Source organism: Moschus berezovskii, chromosome 7 (assembly GCF_049115385.1).
Source record: "Moschus berezovskii isolate FMDL1 chromosome 7, NW_MosBer_1.0, whole genome shotgun sequence".
NCBI classification, from domain to species: Eukaryota; Metazoa; Chordata; class Mammalia; order Artiodactyla; family Moschidae; genus Moschus; species Moschus berezovskii.
In genome coordinates, this window is record NC_142466.1 from 3,731,974 (window position 1) to 3,746,295 (window position 14,322).

Here is a 14,322-nt window from a genome sequence, read left to right on the forward strand (position 1 = left end):
CAGAAGAACAAATAAGTGATCTGGAAGACAGATTAGAGGAAATCACTGGCACCAAGCAGTATAAAGAAAAAAGAATGAAAAAAAATGAGGACAGTCTCAGAGACCTCTGGGACAACATTTGACATTCAACAGATGCAACATTTGTTTCATAGGGATCCCAGAAGGAGAAGAGAAAGGGCCTGAGAAAATATTTGAGGAGCTTATAGATGAAAACCTCCTTAATATAAGACGGGAAAAAATCAAGTCCAAGAAGAGCAGAGTCCCAGACAGAATAAATCCAAGGGAACACATTGAAACACATATAATAAAACTGAAAAAAAATTAAAATATGAAGAAAAAATATTTTTAAAAAACAGCAAAGGAAAGGCAACAAATAATATAAAAATGAATCTCCATAAGGTTATCAGGTGATTTTTCAACAGTAACTCAGCAGGTCAGAAGTGAGGGACATGATATATTTAAAGGGATGAAATGGAAAAACCTACAACCAAGAAGATGCTACCCAGAAAAGTTCTCATTCATTTGATAGAGAAAAAAAGTTTTACAGTCAAGCAAAAGGTAAGAGAATACAGCAGCACCAAAGTAGCCTTGCAGTAAATGTTGAAAGAACTTGTTTAGCTGGTGAAAAGAAAGATGGCACAACTAGAAACACTAAAATCACAAATAGGAAAGCTCACTGGTAAAAGCAGACATACAGTAAAAGTAGGAATTATCCACACAAATATGGTAGTGAAACAAGCAACTCTGAGGAGAGTACAAATGTAAGAAATGGGAAATGCATTTAAAATTAACAGATCAACAACTTAAAACAACCTTGTATGCTATGTCATACCTCATGGAAACTCCAAACTATAAAACCACAACACATAAACACACACAAAACAGAAAAAGCAACCCAAATGCAACACTAAAAATGGTCATCAAATCTTAAAAGAACAAAAGAAGAAAGGGAAAAGAAAAAGGACCTACCAAAACAAGCCCAAAACAATTTTAAAAATGGCAATAGGAGCATTGTTGTTGTTCAGTCGCTAAGTCATGTCCGACTCTCTGTGACCCCATGGACTGCAGCACATGAGGCTTCTCTGTCCTCCACTCTCTCCCAGGGTCTGCCCAAATCCATGTCCATTGAGTTGGTGATGCCTTCTAAACATCTCATCCTCTGCTGCCCTCTTCTCCTTTTGCTTTCAATCTTTCCCAGCATCAGGGCTTTTTCTAATGAGTCAGCTCTTTTCATCAGATGGTCAAAGTATTGGAGTTTCAGCTTCAGCCACAGTCTTTCCTATAAATACTCAGTGTTGATTTCCTTTAGGATTGACTGGCTTGATCTCCTTGCAGTCCATGGGACTCTCAGGAGTCTTTTCCAGCACCACAATTCAAAGATATCAATTTTTCAGCTCTCAACTTTCTTTATGGTCCCACTATCACATCCATAAATGACTACTGGGACAACCAAAGCTTTAACTATATTCACTTCTGTCAGCAAACAGATGTCTCTGCTTTTAAATATGCAGTCTAGGTTCGTCATAGCATTTCTTCCAAGGAGCAAGTGTCTTTTAATTTCGTGTTGCAATCACATCTGCAGTGATTTTGGAGTCCAAAAGTATAAAATTTGACACTGCTTCCACTATTTCCCTGGCTATTTGCCATGAAGCGATGGAAACAGATGCCATGATCTTAGATTTTTGAGTGTTGAGTTTTAAGCCAGATTTTTCACTCTCCTCTTTCACCTTCATCAAGAGGCTTTTTAGCTCCTCTTCACTTTCTGCCATTAGAGTAGTATCTTGTGCATATCTGAGGTTGTTAGATGTTTTTCCCAGCAATCTTGATTCCACCCTGTGAATCATCCAGCTCAACATTCCTCATGATATATTCTGCATATCAGTAGTTAACCTTAAATGTAAATGGATTAAGTGCTCCAACCAAAAGGCAGGGATGCACCTAGAGATTATTACACTAAGTGAAGTAAGTCAGACAGAGAAAGACAAATATGATATCACTTATATGTGGAATGCAATAACCACTGATAAAAATGTACTTATTTACAAACCAGAAACAGACTCGCAGATCTCAAAATCAAACTTATAGTTACCAAAGGAGAAAAATGGTGGGGGAAGTGATCAATTAAGATACTGGGTTAAGGTATACATATATAAAATTATAAAGTAGATAATAAGGACCTTCTGCATAGCAGGGGGAATTATATTCAATATTTCTATAATATCTTCTATTGGAAGAGAATCTGAAGAAGAGGTGACATATGTATAACTAATTCACTTTGCTGTACACCTAAAACTAATACAACACCTATTATATAGAGTGAAGTAAGCCAGAAAGAAAAATACCAATACAGTATACTAACGTATATATATGGAATTTAGAAAGATGGTAATGATAACCCTGGTTACGAGACAGAAAAAGAGACAGATGTATAGAACAGTCTTTTGGACTCTGTGGGAGAGGGCGAGGGTGGCATGATTTGGGAGAATGGCATTGAAACATGTATATTGTCATATGTGAAATGAATCGCCAGTCTAGGTTCGATGCATGATACAGGATGCTCGGGGCTGGTGCACTGGGATGACCCAGAGGGATAGTATGGGGATGGAGGTGGGAGGGAGGGCTCAAGATGGGGAACACATGTACACCAGGGGCAGATCCAGGTCAATATATGGCAAAACCAATACAATATTGTAAAGTAATTAGCCTCCAATTTAAATAAGTGAACTTTTTTAAAAAAGAAAAAAGAAACTAATACATCATTGTAAATCAACTGTTCTCCAATAAAATTTTTCCAAAAAATAGTGAGGGGTTGAGTACATTGCAGCTTATTTCCACATGGATTAGGGCCTCAGAGTCAGCATTAGGTTTTATAGGATTAGGGCCTGGGGATTAGGGTTCTTTTTAGGACCCTAATATTAGGGCTAGAATTAGGGTTTGGGGTAAGGCCTCATGGCTAGGACCTTAGACTTAACACGTTGGGGTTAGATCTTAGGGTTAGGTGCCTCAGAGGAAGGGATCTTAAAAGGAATGTACTAGACCCTATTGGCTGATTCATTCTTAAATATGACAAAGGAGAAGAGGACAACACAGGATGAGATGGTTGGATGGCATCACACCGAGTCAACAGACAAGAGATTGACCAAGCTCTGGGAGTTGGTGAAGGACAGGGAAGCCTGGAGTGCTGCTGTCCACAGGGTTGGACACAACTGAGTAACTGAAGTGCACTGAACTGATGTTGTTCAGGAAAAAAAGTAAGATGCACAGAATTGCATACTTTATATCCTATTTTTGTAAAGTACCAATTTTTTCTATGTACCATTTATATTAATACATGTACATTCATAGGAGAATAACATTAACATTGGATAATGGCAGGGAGATGAGGGGAAATATTTTTTTAACTGCATTTTCAAAGGGGCATTCACCTCTTTTGACTCCACTGGTCTCATAGGGAAAGAATCATGGGTCCTCAAGCTTCCATCTTCTACCTGGTTCCTGTACACCTTTCCCTATCCAGTCACTTGCTATGGACTCCTCAATTTACAAGATGACAGCTACAAATGAAATTCTCCCACAATCTTAGGAAAGAGGCAGAGCCTGCCTTAATGAGAGACTTAAAGCTTAGCATCCTTTAAGGAAGAGGTGAACATTTTCCCTCATACTTCCCTTAAGCCTTTTGCAACTGTATCTTGCCTGAAAATTGGCCTTTCTTTAGGTCCTGGAGTAATGACTACACAGCACAATGTCTTACTTATGGAAATGCTTTTCTTCGACTCTATGCTAATAATCATAATTGTAACAATCTTGCTTGAGAACCTGTTTCTCAACAACAGAATATCTCACCCAGAAACACATTGCCCAGAACTCATTCTTTCTGGCTAAACTTTTACTGAAGTTATCTCTGGATATATGCCTTGGGAAAGGGTCTAATGGAACTCTCACAACCTTGAAGTATTCTATCTGTTCTCAGCAGCCAGTTTGAAAAGTATATAATTCCCTGATTAAAATAGTGAGGTGGGGTACTCTTCTACTTCCTTCCAGTGCCTTTTGCTAGAGGCTTTCTCTATACTTTTCACTCTAATAAAACTTTGTTACACAAAGCTCTGAGTGACTGAGCCCACATCTTTTGGGTCCTGGAGTGAAATTTTCTCCTGTAGAGATCACAAATACTGGCACTGTTCACCATAGGCTATCACTCTCATGTGAAAGAGAAAAAAACAGGCAAAATAGAATACATAGTGAAATGTTTCTGATAATAAACCTGAGGCCTCTGAGAATCTCACATACAGAAGTCCAGGTATCATCTTCACAGGAGACCATATCAAAGAGGCAGCAGTGGAGACACCTAACCCAAACCAGCACTTGCCTCATCCAGGAGGTAGCCACTCCATGATGCCAGGGTCTATTAAATTATGTTAGACACTCCCCTTTCACTTAAGCCTATGGAAATTGGCATGTATTCCCTGAACCACCTATCATATCTTGAGGCCCTGAGCTGAGGGAAAGTATCTGATCTCTGCTAGGGGAATGGGAAGGAGTCTTGGCCACAGCCAACCCACTCAGTCCCCTGGTACTTCCATCTCCTGATGCTCAGCATTGGCTATAAGAAACAAATGCTAGGCTTCAACCCTAAGCAACAAGGGTCATATTTTGCCTGCCCAGTGTCTGTCATTCCACAATCAGTGACTATCACCCAGGACAGACTGCTATGGGAACAGTCCTCCATACCCATGAAGGGGCCCATAGGGGATGGTTTAGGGTGGGATCACTTTTCTCTCCACCTAACACTAGGTTCTCCCTTCACTTGATCTTTCCTTGTCCCAACCTAGAACAATCTAGCCTCCCTCTGGTACAGCCTCATAGAGGCCCTTCTTCTCCAGTGTTGGTGGCATATCTTTCCTCAGCCTTCTGCTCCTCTTTTAGGTCTTATCTCTGACTCAGGTCTCAGGCCCTTATTCTCTTAAACAGTTGAAGCTCTGCACTGGCTTTCACTATTCCAGAACAGCAAACTAAATTGGATTTGATAAAGTCGGTGACTGACAAGATGAGTGGCTGGAAGTGGGATGGAGAGACAGGTGATATCTGAGGGAAACAGAGGCAAGAGAAAAGCAGTGTGTGTGCAGGACAATGAATTGGTATCTGTCCTCAACCTGTCCCACGTATCTGACTTGAATATTTATGTAGAGAGAAGGGTCAGAGGTTGAAGTTGATGGTGCCACTGAGAAGGGGTTTTTGTGATGCTCTGGATACAGATACAGATGCTTCAGTAGCATGATACAGAGTGTGTTCCAGGAGGAGGAAGGGGCACTTCCCCCAAGCTTTGCATGGGAGGTGGAACTGCTTGTAGCTGCTTGAGAAGTGAAAGGCTCATGACTGAGCCAGCATGTCAGCTGACACACGAACATTCTCATGACAGCCAAGTGAAGTAGGAGGATTCCCTAAAGCAGGACAGATGTGATCAACAGAGGAAGAAACTAATCATAATAAGTGATAACGTGAACCAAACACATGTCAGAAACTACAGTTAGCACTTCAGACTGATTAATTTATTTAAGTATCAAAATGCCTCTACATGGAATGTGATCTTGCACTACAAGAAAAGAGCACAACCTGGGCATTTGTGTTTGAAGGTCGGCGCCTATGCAGATGAATCATGATGTCACCATTCTCAAGACATTCGATTGTTTAGAGTCTTAGTTCCCTCATCTGTAAAAGGTGAAAATGGTTGTGAAAAAGAATCAGTGGAATCACAAACACAAAGCACTTGATATAACGCTCACTTATGATCATCTCCATTCCATCTGTAAGTAAACAGAGGATCAATATCTTATCCAAGACACATACTGGAGTGTACAAGAGCCCACACTGGAGGTCAGGATGACTGACCCTGAAACCAGAACACAAAATCTGATCCCTGAACCTGCACTTGCCCAATGGATTCAAGACTTACAGTGTCTTCAAATGACCATGCCCTAATATCAAGATGGTGAGGGGATTTATGTATGAATCCCAACACTTTATACCTATCCTTATTATCTTTTAAAATTAAGTGCCAACAAAAATAATTGAAGATGAAAAAGATTAAGAGAGCTTATTCCCATATAACCTCACTAAAATAATCACTGAAGAAAAATTTCAGCAAGAATAAAGGTAGGTCTAGAGAATAGACCTGGAGAAGGCAATGGCAAGCCAAACCAGTACTCTTGCCTAGAAAATCCCATGGATGGAGGAGCCTGGTAAGCTGCAGTCCGTGGGGTCGCTAAGGGTTGAACACGACTGAGCGACTTTACTTTCACTTTCACACATTGGAGAAGGAAATGGCAACTCACCCCAGTGTTCTTGCCTGGAGAATCCCAGGGAAGGGGGAGCCTGGTGGGCTTCCGTCTCTGGGGTCACACAGAGTCGGACACGACTGAAGTGACTTAGCACAGCAGAGAATAAACCAGGAACACAAGAAAAATAACTATATAATAATATAATATTATATAATAATTATATATAGTTTTAATATAATAATATAAAAGTAATTATATAATTAATTTCCTTATTTTAAAAAACACAAGTGTCTAAATTACAAGAAATACTGATACATGAGAATAATTGATGGCTATTTGGACTGTGCTAGGACCATTCTGGGAGAAGGCAATTACAAGCCACTCCAGTATTATTGCCTAGAAAATCCCATGGATGGAGGAGCCTGGTAGGCTGCAGTCCGTGGGGTCGCAAAGGGTCGGACACGACTGAGCGACTTCACTTCCACTTTTCACTTTCACACATTGGAGAAGGAAATGGCAACTCACTCCAGTGTTCTTGCCTGGAGAATCCCAGGGATGGGGGAGCCTGGAGAGCTTCCGTCTATGGGGTTGCACAGAGTCGGATACGACTGAAGTGACTTAGCAGCAGCAGCAGCAGGACCGTTCTAAAGGAGATCAATCCTGAGTCCTTCATTGGAAGGACTGATGCTAAAGCTGAAACTCCCAATTCTTTGGCCACCTTATCTGACGAGTTAACTCACTGGAAGAGACTCTGATGTTGGGAAGGATTGGGGGCGGGAGGAGAAGGGGACGACAGAGAATGAGATGGCTGGATAGCATCACCGACTCCATAGACATGAGTTTGAGTGAACTCCGGGAGTTGGTGATGGACAAGGAGGTCTGGCGTGCTGTGATACATGGGGTTGCAAAGAGTCAGACACGACTGAGCGACTGAACTGAACTGAGGACCATTGAGGGGCTTCCCAGGTGATGCTAGTTGTGAAGAAACCACCAGCCAATGCAAGGGAGACATGAGACATGGGTCTGATCCATGGGTCAGGAAGGTCCCCTGGAAGGGGGCATGGAAACCTGCTCCAGTATTCTTGCCTGGAGAATCCCATGGACAGAGGATCCTGGCAGGCTATAGTCCATAAGGTCACAAAGAGTTAGACGCAACTGAAGCAACTTAGCCCGCACACACGCAGGACCATTGAGAAGAGAATACAACAGTGCAATAAATATAACTTTTGTTAGAAAAGCTATAATGAGACTGATTTGGGTATGGGGCTTTCAGAAGGGAAGAACAAGGTGGTCACCAAATCCTCTCCTCAAAAAGCAATGTTAAAATCACCAGCTGTCTTACTTTTCCCCGCTTAGCCCTTCTAATGAAACTAAGTATCTTGGAAATTATTACAGAGACAATAATGAAAGAACTCTGAAGGCTGGAAAAAAGAAATCAGACTGACTACGGATCTCAGGACTTGCAGAATAACACAGGGTTTTCCTGTAGGGTTTTTTCTTTCTTTTCTTTCTTTCTTTGTATTATTGTTATTTGGTCTCACATATACCCAGGACTTGGTAAAGGGAGTTTTGAAACCTGGAACTACCAGGTATGTGAAAAACAAAACCCACCAACAGTAAAAAGGCTGATCTCTCTGGCCAAAGGATAAGAAACAAGAAGCCAAACAGATTGAGTGGAGAGTGCAAACCTGCATCCACAACTGAGTTACCAGCAAGTAGAATCAACTGCCCACAAAAGCTCCAAATATCCACAGCAAAGTCATTGTCTCCCTGACTTCCGCCAGCAGCATAAAGAGACAGGAACAATGGGTTCTGACTCACCTTCCCTGTACAACAGGTGATGGCTCACAGACACTAGACAACTCAGGAAACACCTTTATGTTCCCACACACAGCACCAGCAGGAATTGACAGAAGCCCCAGAAGAATGAAGGAATATTTCCAGGGTTCAGGGAGCTAAACTTTCAAGTTCACAAAATAGGTCAACTTACAAGCTAAACCTAAACAAAAAAATTCCTAAGTAGAAGATTAAAATAGGACTATGTAAGCATAAAAACCAAAATATCAAGGATACAACAGGAAAAACTTTCCTCATGCCCAAAGTCAGTGAAACCATAAACAGTGAGTAAAAACAGTCGGCTGACACCAGTACCAGGTTGAATGATAAAATTGTCACCCAAGGATCTTAAATTTGCCATCATGAATACATTTCAATAAGCAATTACAAATTCTCTTGAAACAGATGAAAAAAATTAATGTTTAACCAATAAGATAGAAGTTATAAAAAGGACAAAATGGGGGGAATCAAGTGGAAATAATACACCTGAAAACTACATCAGCTAAATATTTTTAGCTTCATAGGTGGACTCAATAGAAGTGAAGACGACAGAGGATAGAATCAATAAACTTGAAAATAAATCAGTAGAAGTTGTTCAGTTTTAGCAGAGAGAACATAGACAACAAGACAGAGCCTTAGCAACTTGAGGGACTATAACAAAGGGTCTAGAACTTACATCATCGGAGCCTCAGAAAGAGAGTACACAGTGTGGAACAAGAATCAGAAAAAAATAATGGCTGAGAATGTGACAAATTTGTCAAAACACATAAATCAGATTCAAAAAACTGAGCAAATCCAAAAATATTAAAAATAACAACAAAAAAATCTATGTCAATATATAGCATAATTAAACGTCTGAGAACTACAAAGATAAAATTTTAAAACAGAGAGAAACAAGATACTGTACAAAAAGAAATGCAAATTTTAATGACAGCAGATTTCTCTTCCAAAACAAGACCGAAGTGGCATGAAATTTTTCTAATGCTGAAAGAAACTCAGTGGTGAAAAACTGAAAACTTCTCTTCTAAAATCAGAAACAAGACAAGGATGCCTACCCTTACCACATGTATTTAACATAATATTGTAAGTCCTAGCCATAGAAATCAGACAAGAAGTCATGTAAATTGGAAGAGAAGAAGCAAAATTGTCACTGTTTGTGGATGACATGATATTGCATACTGAAAGCACTAAAGTCATCACCAATAAACTATCAGAACTAAAAAAAAATTCAGCAAAATTCAAGGTTACATGATTAATACACAGATATCTTGTTTATCTATACACTGATAAAAAAGTATCAGAAATAGAAAACGAAACAAAACAAAAAAACGCAATTACAATTGCATCAAAGGGAATAAAATACGTAGGAATGAGCTTGGCCAAGGAAATGAAAGACCTAAACTTAGAAAACTGTCAATCATTGATGAAGTAAATTGAAGATGATACAAATAAATGGAAAGATATCCATGTTCATGGATTGGATGAGTTGCTATTGTTGAAATGGCCACACTACTCAAAGCAATCTACAGATCAACTGCAATCCCTATTAAAACAAACAAAAAGAAACTCAAGACATTCTTCACAGAACTAGAACAAATAGTCCTAAAATTTGTATGAAAAACACAAAAGACCCCAAATAGCCAATGTTATGGAGCTGCAGGAATCACACTTTCTAACTTCAGACTATATTTCAAAACCATAGTAATCAAAACAGTATGGTACTGGTACCAAAAAAACACATAGATCAATTGAACAATAGAAAGCCCAAAAATAAAGTCATGCAACTATGGTCAATTGATCTACAACAAAGGAGGCAAAAACATACAATGCGAAGAAGTCTCTTCAATAAGTGGTGCTAGGAAAACTGAACAGCTACATGTAGAAGAACAAAATTAGAACATTTTCTCACATCACATATAAAAGTAAACTCAAAATGGATTAAAGACCTAAACTTAAGATCAGAAATCATAAAACTCCTAGAAGAAAACATAGACAGTACACTCTTTGACATAAATCTTAGCAGTATTTTTTAGATTTGCCTCCTCAGACAAGGGAAACAAAAGGAAAAACAACAAATGAATTGTAATTCAACTTAAAAGCTTTTGCACAGTGAAGTAACCCACCATAAAACATAGACAAACTATTGAATGGGAAAAGATATTTCCAAATGATATGTCTGATAAGTGGTTAATACTTAAAATAACAAAAAAATTTAAATATCAAACTTGAAAAATGAACAGAAGACCTGAATAGGCATTTTCCAAAGAAGACATAGCCAACTGGCACATGAAAAGATGCTCAACATCACCAATCATTAGGGAAATGCAAATCAAACCCACAATGACCATCTCTTATCTGTCAGAAATGCTATCATCAAAAAATTTAACAAATAATGTAGGTAAAGATGTGGAAAATGGGAAATGTTAGCCCACTTTGGTGAGAATTTAAACTGGTAAACCACTATGGAAAATTGCATGGAGGTTCCTCAAAAAATTAAAAATAGACCATATGATCCAATATTTCCACTCCTGGGTATATATCCAAAACAAAAACACTACTTTGAAAAGATATGTGCATCTCAAAGTTCATAACATCACTATTTACAATAGCTAAGCTATGGAAGTAATCTAAGTATCCATCAACAGATGAAAAGATCAACAAGATACACACATAAAAAGAATAAAAATTTTCCATTTGCACAACATTGATGTACCTATAGAGTGCTATGATTAGTGAAGTAAGACAGAAAGACAAATACTATATGTTTAACTTAAATGTAGAATCAAAAAAATTAAACAAATAAATAAAACAAAAACAGACATAGATAGAGTGGACAAACTATTTTTATAAATACTTTGTCTCTCCAGTGGGGAGAGTGTTGGGAGGAGGGGCATAATAAGGAAAGGGAATTAAGAGATATGAACTATCAATACTAGATTGTTGTTCAATTGCTAAGTCATGTCTGACGAGGATATAATGTACAGTATATGGAATACAACCAATAATATAAATATAGTCTGAAAATACTGAATCACTATATTGTACACTTGAAACTTTGTTGCTCAGTCTTGTCTGACTCTTTGCAACCCCACAGACTGTAGCAGGCCAGGTTTCCCTGTCCTTCAACATCTTATAGAGTTTGCTCAAACTCATGTCAATTGAGTTATTGATGTCATCCAACCATCTCATCCTCTGTTGCCCCCTTCTCCTCCTGTCTTCAATCTTTCCCAGCATCAGGGTCTTTTCCAATGAGTCAGTTCTTCACATCAGATGGGCAACGTATTGGAGCTTCAGCTTTAGCATCAGTCCTTCCAGTTGAAATTCAGGATTGATTTCTCTTGAGTAGTTTGATCTCCTTGCTGTCCAAGGGACTCTCAAGAGTGGTCTTCTCCAGCACCACAGTTCAAAAACATCAATTCTTTGGCACTCAGGCTTCTTTATGGTCCAGCTGTCACACCCATACATGACTACAAGAAAAACCATAGCTTTGGCTGTAGTCACTTTTGTCAGCAAAGTGAAGTCTCTCTTTTTTAATATGCCGTTTAGGTGTGTCACAGCTTTTCTTTCAAGGAGCAAGCATCTTTTAATTTCATGGCTGCAGTCACCATCCACAGTGATTCTGGAGCACAAGAAAATTAAGTCTATCACTGTTTCCTTTTCTTCTCTAGCTATTTGCCATGAAGTGATGGGACCAGATGCCATGATCTTAGTTTTCTGAATTTTGAGCTTTAAGCCAACTTTTTCACTGTCCATTTTCACCTTCATCAAGAGGCTCTTAAGCTCCTCTTCATTCTCTGCCATAATGGTGGTGTCATCTTTATATCTGAGGTTATTGATATTTCTCCTGGAAATCTTGATTCCAGCTTGTGCTTAATCTAGCCTGGCATTTCACATTATGTACTCTGCATGTACGTTAAATAAACAAGATGACAATATACAGCTTTTATGTACGCTTTTCCCAATTTTGAAAACTTGAAACTAGTATAGCATTATAAATCAACTACACTATGGCAGAAAGTGAAGAGGAACTAAAAACCCTATTGATGAAAGTGAAAGAGGAGAGTTAAAAAGTTGGCTTAAAGCTCAACATTCAGAAAACTAAGATCATGGCATCTGGTCCCATCACTTCATGGGAAATAGATGGGGAAACAGTGGAAACAGTGTCAGACTTTATTCGGAGGGGCGTTGGGCGTGGCTCCAAATCACTGCAGATGTTGATTGCAGCCATGAAATTAAAAGACGCTTACTCCTTGGAAGGAAAGTTATGACCAACCTAGATAGCATATTTAAAAGCAGAAACATTACTTTGCCAACAAAGGTACATCTAGTCAAGGCTATGGTTTTTCCAGTGGTCATGTATGGATGTGAACGTTGGACTATAAAGGAAGCTGAGCACTAAAGAATCGATGCTTTTGAACTGTGATGTTGGAGAAGACTCTTGAGAGTCCCTTGGACTGCAAGGAGTTCCAACCAGTCCATCCTAAAGGAGATCAGTCCTGGGTGTTCATTGGAAGGACTGATGCTAAAGTTGAAACTCCAAAACTTTGGCCACCTCATGAGAAGAGTTGACTCATTGGAAAAGACCCTGATGCTGGGAGCGATTGGGGGCAGGAAGAGAAGGGGACAGCAGAGGATGATATGGCTGGATGGCATCACCAACTCAATGGACATGGGTTTGGGTTAGCTCTGGGATTTGGTGATGGACAGGGAGGCCTGAAGTGCTGATTCATGAGGTCGCAAAGAGTCGGACATGACTGAGCGACTGAATTCAACCGAACTGATATTTCAATGAAAAAGACAAGAGATAACAAGCATTGGTCTAGGATATGGAGAAAAAAGAATCCTTGTATATTGATGTTGGAATTGTAAACTGGTTAATGCATTATGGAAAACAGTATGAAGTTTCTACAAAAAAAAAAATTAGAGCTACATCTGGGTATATACTCAAAGGAAATGAAAACAAGATTCAAAAAGGTATCTGTACTCTGATATTTATTACAGGATAATTCACAATAACCAAGATATGGAAACAATCTACATGCCCACTGCAGAGGAATGGATAAGGAAGATGTGGTGTATACACAAAGGGACATTTTTTAGTCATGAGTGAGAAGGACACCTTTGCAACAATATGGATGGACCTTGAGGACATTATGCTAATAAGTCAGACAAGAAAAGACAAATACCGTTGATATCACTTATATGTGTAATCTTAAATGGTCAAAGTCATAAAACCAGAGACTAAAATAGTGGTTACCAAAAGCTAAACATTTTTGGGGGTGGTGAGATAGGAGCGATGCTATTTAAGTGTACAAATTTGCAATAAGAAGCTAATAATTTCAAAAATTCTAATGCACAATATGGTGAATACAGACAATAATATTGTATTACTGTAATCATACTTGACAACAGACAGATCTTAATAATTCCAACCACTAAAAAGAAATGATAGTTATACGACATGAAGGAGTTGCTAATTATCACTACAATGGCAATCATATTACTATATATAAATGTATCAAATCAACATTAGGTTTACACCTTAAATTTACATAAGTGAAAGTGAAAATGTTAGTGGTTCATTTGTGTCCGACTCTTTGCGACCCCATGAACCTGTGAGGTTATAGTTCTATGAGGTTATAGTCCTCTATGCATGTTATATCAATTCATCATTTAAAAGTTTATTAGAGAGAAGTTTCAAATCCATACCCTAGTCGTTCAATTTAGGAAATAGTAAAAGAAGAGCAAATCAAACCTAAAGGAAGAAGAATGAAAGAAATAGTAAAGAGTAGAGCCTAAAATAGAAATAGAAAACAGCAAAATAGACAAAATTAAAAGCACAAAAATTGACTCGTTTTTAAAAAATCAACACAATTTATAAATTTTTAGCCACAGTGAAATAGAGAAAGGGCAAGAATAAGAAAGAAAGAGATACAGAGAGAAGACAATGATTAACAAAATTAGGAATTCAAGAAAGGATACCGTTTCCTACATTAGAGATATTGGAATTACAAGAAAATAGCACAATTTCATGCCAACTAAATATACAATTTAGATGAAGTAGGCAACGTCTCCAGAAAGTCACCAGTTACTGAAACTGACTCAAGAAGAATTAGAAAACCTTAGATCTATAACAAAAGATGGAATTAATAATTGAAAATTTTCCCTGAAATAAAAACCTGGGCCCAAATGGCGTCATTGGTGAATCCTC